Source organism: Myxocyprinus asiaticus, chromosome 33 (genome assembly GCF_019703515.2).
Source record: "Myxocyprinus asiaticus isolate MX2 ecotype Aquarium Trade chromosome 33, UBuf_Myxa_2, whole genome shotgun sequence".
Lineage (NCBI taxonomy): Eukaryota > Metazoa > Chordata > Actinopteri > Cypriniformes > Catostomidae > Myxocyprinus > Myxocyprinus asiaticus.
In genome coordinates this window covers 30,957,451-30,964,496 of record NC_059376.1, presented here as the reverse complement: position 1 = coordinate 30,964,496, position 7,046 = coordinate 30,957,451, and the positions used below count along the sequence as shown (strand labels likewise).

Sequence of the window (7,046 nt, the reverse complement as noted above, 5' to 3'; positions counted from 1 at the left end):
GTGATACCTCAAGAAGTTGTTTGAGAAAATGTCAAGAGTACATGTCTGCAAATTCTAGGCAAAGGATGACTACTGTGAAGATGCTAAAATATAACACAGTTTTGATTTATTTTGGATTTTGTTTAGTCACAACATAATTCCCATAGTTCCATTTATGTTATTCCATAGTTTTGATGAGTTAACTATTATTCTAAAATGTGAAAAAAATAAAAACAATAAAGAATAAGTGACCCTAAACTTTTGAACGGTAGTGTATGTGTAAACATACTTGGCAATAAAGATAATTCTGATTCTGATTCCATTCATCCACTGTCTCTTCCAAGAACAGGCCGTTTGGTGGAAGTGGTGCAGATCAGAAAGAGAGACATCACCTCCTCAGAGTCAGCAAACAGGAAACAAACCACTCACAGTACACAGAGGAGATAAAAAGTACTGGATAGGATGGACATTCTGTGGATGGTTGATTTATGGGAGTGAATGAAGATCTATAACTAATTTATAATCAAAGTAAAACCACAAATAATCAGAAAGTGATATTTGATATTAGAGGTGACAGAATTCAGTGGAAATTGTCAGTGGTGCACTGCGACTAGTGCAGCTTACTAAAATAATGTGTCCTAAATAAAGAGTCTTAATGGAACTCAGCACAGGCTTATAGCTGTAGTTATTGTTAGTATTAATGGTAATGCAAAGTCCAACATTTAAAAGAAAAAAATAAAACACCTTATATTGCAACAGCAGAAAAAAGCAGCACTATCCCTGACAAGCCTGCTGCTGTCTGCCGGGAGACAGAGGAGCCGCTGCTGTCCGCCAGGAGGCGGAGGGCCGTTACCGTCCGTCAGGGGACAGAGGACCCGCTGCCGTCTGCTGGGAGGCAGAGGGACCGCTGCTGTCCACCAGAGGATGTCAGAGCCGTTGCCGGCCGCCAGGAGGCGGAGGAGCCCGCTGTTGTCCGCCAGGGTGCGGAGGAGCGGCTGAGGACCGGCTGGGCGGCGTGCCCATGGGAGCTGAAGAAAAGCCTTTTCTTTTCTCTCTCTCTCCCTCCCCTCGTCCTATCAAGGTTCCCAGGAGGCGGGGAAGACCAGCTGGCAACAGAATGGCTGAAGGGGTAACTCCACCTAACTCGGAGGTGGGGGATTAAGTCAGACCAGACCGGAGGTTTTCCCAGCCTGAATCGGGTGATGGGAGTATGTGATGAGGAGGAGGGTGTGGCCGGGCCAAGAGGATGCACGGCTGGCGCTGAGTTGCCCAATCAGTGGGAAAGGGATAAAGGAGGAGGCGGGGACACCAGAGGGAGAGAGAGAGAGAGACGCACAGGGCTGCTCTGTATGTGTGCGTTCGTCAATGTGTCATTGTGTTTCAGTTCTGAGTTTTATGTTGATTAAAGTCTTGTTAATTGTTAATCCAGTTCCCGCTTCCTCCTTTCCCAAACCTTGATACAAAATCATTATAACTCTGCAAATCTATTTTTATTAACTTGATCAACATTATTACAAATCTTACATGTGAATCACACTACTACAAATTAAAAACAAAATTTTATACATGTGCAACATACTCCAAGGTGAAGATCTGTGCCTGCACCATTATCTCACTGCCATCACCTGAATTCATTATCTGAAGTTCTAGCCCATGTGATTTTTCTTTGTGAAGTCTTGTTTGAGTGATCACTGATCAATTGTTTATTTTTTAAGTCAAAATCTGTACTATGTACTGTACACTGTATATGTTTTTGTATTCTAAATAGTCCTAATCAAGTAGTTATCATGCAGCATTTTGACAGATTTGTTGTTCTTATGCCTAAGCTTTATATCTTTGATTGCTTTAGGGAATAAAAACAATATCTGACTGATCTTAAAAAGCATTAATTTCCCATTCAGGTAAAATTGTCTTGTTTTTTCTTCTCTTGAATTTTTTTGTTCAGGTTCGTATCCATCTGTACATAGTAAATGCATATCCGGATTTCACCCTGGACTCCCGGTTTGCTCACCAAGCAGAGGAAATCGCAGATGCTGTTGAGAACAATCAAACCCGTCAAGCTTCTTATCTGTCAGAGAAACTCATACTTGATTATGGTACTCATGTCATCACTAGTGTTGATGCCGGGGCCACTTTGGTGTAAGAGGATTATTTAAAACATTCTTATGTCTCTAGCAATTTCTCAGACACGTCTTCTATATCTGCATCTGCAGGCTTAAACTTTTTAAGCAAAGTTACATTTAATTTAGTAGCAAGGAATCTCAACAAACTTCTGAAACCATTGGTTACCAGCAAAACATTACATATTCTCTGATTTAGAGCCATAGTGGGGCTTTATTCTACTAAGGCACTACTCTGCAAAAATGTCAAGAGAGCTCTCTCAATAATCTGATGGCTATTGACTGCTCTGGTCTGCCACTACACTACAGGTGCATCTCAATAAATTAGAATGTCGTGGAAAAGTTCATTTATTTCAGTAATTCAACTCAAATTGTGAAACTCGTGTATTAAATAAATTCAGTGCACACAGACTGAAGTAGTTTAAGTCTTTGGTTCTTTTAATTGTGATGATTTTGGCTCACATTTAACAAAAACCCACCAATTCACTATCTCAAAAAATTAGAATACATCGTAAGACCAATAAAAAAAACATTTTTAGTGAATTGTTGGCCTTCTGGAAAGTATGTTCATTTACTGTATATGTACTCAATACTTGGTAGGGGCTCCTTTTGCTTTAATTACTGCCTCAATTTGGCGTGGCATGGAGGTGATCAGTTTGTGGCACTGCTGAGGTGGTATGGAAGCCCAGGTTTCTTTGACAGTGGCCTTCAGCTCATCTGCATTTTTTGGTGTCTTGTTTCTCATTTTCCTCTTGACAATACCCCCATAGATTCTCTATGGGGTTCAGGTCTGGTGAGTTTGCTGGCCAGTCAAGCACACCAACACCATGGTCATTTAACCAACTTTTGGTGCTTTTGGCAGTGTGGGCAGGTGCCAGATCCTGCTGGAAAATGAAATCAGCATCTTTAAAAAGCTGGTCAGCAGAAGGAAGCATGAAGTGCTCCAAAATTTCTTGGTAAACGGGTGCAGTGACTTTGGTTTTCAAAAAACACAATGGACCAACACCAGCAGATGACATTGCACCCCAAATCATCACAGACTGTGGAAACTTAACACTGGACTTCAAGCAACTTGGGCTATGAGCTTCTCCACCCTTCCTCCAGACTCTAGGACCTTGGTTTCCAAATGAAATACAAAACTTGCTCTCATCTGAAAAGAGGACTTTGGACCACTGGGCAACAGTCCAGTTCTTCTTCTCCTTAGCCCAGGTAAGACGCCTCTGACGTTGTCTGTGGTTCAGGAGTGGCTTAACAAGCGGAATACGACAACTGTAGCCAAATTCCTTGACATGTCTGTGTGTGGTGGCTCTTGATGCCTTGACCCCAGCCTCAGTCCATTCCTTGTGAAGTTCACCCAAATTCTTGAATCGATTTTGCTTGACAATCCTCATAAGGCTGCGGTTCTCTCGGTTGGTTGTGCATCTTTTTCTTCCACACTTTTTCCTTCCACTCAACTTTCTGTTAACATGCTTGGATACAGCACTCTGTGAACAGCCAGCTTCTTTGGCAATGAATGTTTGTGGCTTACCCTCCTTGTGAAGGGTGTCAATTATTGTCTTCTGGACAACTGTCAGATCAGCAGTCTTCCCCATGATTGTGTAGCCTAGTGAACCAAACTGACAGACCATTTTGAAGGCTCAGGAAACCTTTGCAGGTGTTTTGAGTTGATTAGCTGATTGGCATGTCACCATATTCTAATTTTTTGGGATAGTGAATTGGTGGGTTTTTGTTAAATGTGAGCCAAAATCATCACAATTAAAAGAACCAAAGACTTAAACTACTTCAGTCTGTGTGCATTGAATTTATTTAATACACGAGTTTCACAATTTGAGTTGAATTACTGAAATAAATGAACTTTTCCACGACATTCTAATTTATTGAGATGCACCTGTATTTCCTTAATCCATCCTCATTTCCTGATCTTCCAGTACCAACAGTACATAAACTAGCTTTATCAGTCTAAAAGGCTGCGGAGCATTATTACAATATAAATACCACTCCAAGGTATACATATCCATATTCCAAAAATTTCAACTTTTAGGCCAGTGTGGATGATGCCTCCTGTAAGGGTCCTGTCACCAACCTGCGCTTTGATGGCATTTACCAAAAACGAACAAATCCAGCCACTGGTGACTATTCATGTCTTCAACCATACACTGCCACTCCATTATTACACTCTGAGACAATAGAAAATGGTTACAATAAATACATGCTGGCTCATTTTGTATTGTTGTGACAATGTATGTGGAAATACTTACTATGTCCATTGTGCAAACATTGACACCTACTGGTGTTCCACAAATCACTCAGCTCCTGAATACTCTGGATACCTCTTTGGAGGTGTATTTGGACCATCTTTACAAAACCCACTGACCAAATCACATGGTTGTCCTCCAAATTACTTTACACAAAATTTTTTGTCCAATGGCATGATGGTTTGCCTGAGCAACGATTATGAGGAAGGAACAAGATCTTCTGTGCCATTTGGGGGTTTCTTTAACTGGGTAAGAATGGGAGAAACTAAGATGTGGCGACTGACAATGCTTGGCGAGTTTAATCAAATGGTCGGAATTGGAGAAACTAAAATGTGGCAACTGGCCAAACATGGTGAGGCAAATCAAAAGGTCAAAACTTCTGGCATATCTTCTTACCAGATGTCTAGAGGTGAAAAGACCGGTCTAGGCTTTGGTTGGGGCTGTGATCACTCTTGTGGTAGTCACAACAGTGTTTTAATGAAAAGTAGAAGGATGTTTTAAGGTTTTAGGGCAAAAAATGGGTATGAAGACAATCATTACGAGGGCCATTGTGAGAGTGCAGTAACTAGACAGAGAGACCGTCACAATGCAAATGATAACAAGCCCTATTAGCATAATTTGATTTGGTACATTATTTTTTAAAGAAGTAATAACATTATAGTTTTGTAATCAATTAACCTGTAATCAATTTTCGCAGTCATTGCCAAGTGATGATGATGATACAGTGGTGTGAGTACTAGGAATAATGGCTGCTTATGAGTTATAAATGTATGTGTTTTTATAAACAGCCTACATTTTAATGAGTGTGCGTGCATGTTTAAAACTCTCACCTTTCGTCTTACAACATCTACATAATGTTTTTTACATTTTGCTTGTAAGATTTACTTGGTTTTGAGCGTGTTCTGTTTTGTTCTCTCTTGACAAATTATGTCTTGTCAGATCATGTTACAGCAAATCTTGTTTTTGTTTTTCAAAATTGCATCTGGATTTAGTGTTGCCATATAATTTATAGAATCATTTACCTTTCAAAAAAATCTCTTTGCCTGGGATTCTGTTATCTCTTTTGTTTGTCAATATTCGGTTATTCAATTATTCAACTAAATTGTGAAAATATGTAGCTACACAGAATATATGATTTAGTATGTTAGATTACATGACACAATTACATTGTGAAGAATGATATAGGTTGTATTTAATACATTCTGTTAAAATCAGATGACAGCTGGAACAAGTTTATCCTGGGGGTTTAAGTAGGGGGAAATCTTACCCTTTTTCATATACTGTATATATTTTTTGTTTTGTTTTGTTTTATTTTATGCTATGACTACTAAATTAGCAAATGTATCTATTTATTTCCTATGATAATACATTGAATGATGCATCATCAGTCATACTGTACATGCTAAACTTGTGCTAAACTTACCTCTAAATATGTAACATTTTACAAGTAAATGAATATTTTTCTTAAGGGGGACATATTCCCCCATCTTCCCAGACTTGTTTGCCATTAATGTCTGGCTCTGTACTGTTTTTAGTCAGGTGTCCTCAATGGAAATCGGTTACCCACCTTTAAACAGACTACAACTCATGAGTGAGATTACTCTTCTGGTGTTCCCAACAAGAAGGAGGTGAAAAATGCCATCTGGATTCAGGCATAATTTCTGAAGTGGTCACACCTTTTTTTCAGACAGACATTTTCCATCTGAATGACATCAAAGAGTTCTTACCCAACACTGTCCACTTGATTCAAGCACTCCATTCCTCCCTTTCAAAGTAATGTCAAATAGCAAGTCCTTACAGGGTAATTTTTAATCAACACGTTTAAAGAATTGTATGCAAGAACAAAAATACGAAAATATCATTAGCTCAACTGAACAACTGAAGTTTTGTAAATACTGGTACCTGAATACTGAAGCAAAGTTCATCCATCCAACAGAGCTGATTGTCTCTGTTTATTACAAAAGGAGAATCTTGCTTTAGCGCCCTTTGTGGCAACTACAGTACGCACTTGCAAGCTGCAGTGCCACTATAATCCAGCAGATGACAGTCACTCACAATATTACTGCACAGAGTGACAATCGCCCTGCAATTCTTCATCAGTAAGGCCTTGTTCAGACTGCCACTAAAAATCAGATTTTTTGCATATCCATGATAGATCTGGACAGAAAAAAAAAAAAAAAAAAACATTAAATCTTTTTTTTTCTTCCAGTTCCCAATGTGCTTTTAAGTCCTCGTGGTCGTGTAGTGATTCGCCTTAGTCCGGACATCACGTGGCTTGTATGCCACGGAGACATAGTGTGGAGGCTTCACGAGAGTTTCTGGCATACCACGGCAACCACGCTCAACTCACCACGCCCCACCGAGAACGAACCACGTTACAGTAATCACAAGGAGGTTACCCCATGTGACTTTACCTTCCCTAGCAACCGGGCCAATTTGGTTGTTTAGAGATCTGGCTGGAGTCACGCCCTGGGATTCGAACTAGCGAACTCCAAAGGTGGTATCCAGTCTCTTTACCACTGAGCTACCCAGGAACAACCGCATGAAATATTTTCAGATGCGTGTCAGTCCTGTCGCTTTGGCTGCTCAAAACGCAAGTCTTTGCGTCACTCTTAACGCCACACACAATGATGACATCAAAAAATCGGTGACTGCAGCACGTAACATCACAATTCCTGTGTGTAGTTTGGAA

The 7,046-nt window shown here is 40.0% G+C and overlaps 1 pseudogene; it reads left to right on the top strand.

Moving 5' to 3' along the window:
- Positions 1–1,096: 1,096 nt before the first annotated feature.
- LOC127424067 (macrophage-expressed gene 1 protein-like) lies at positions 1,097–5,949 on the top strand (annotated as a pseudogene).
- The last annotated feature ends 1,097 nt before the right edge of the window (positions 5,950–7,046 follow it).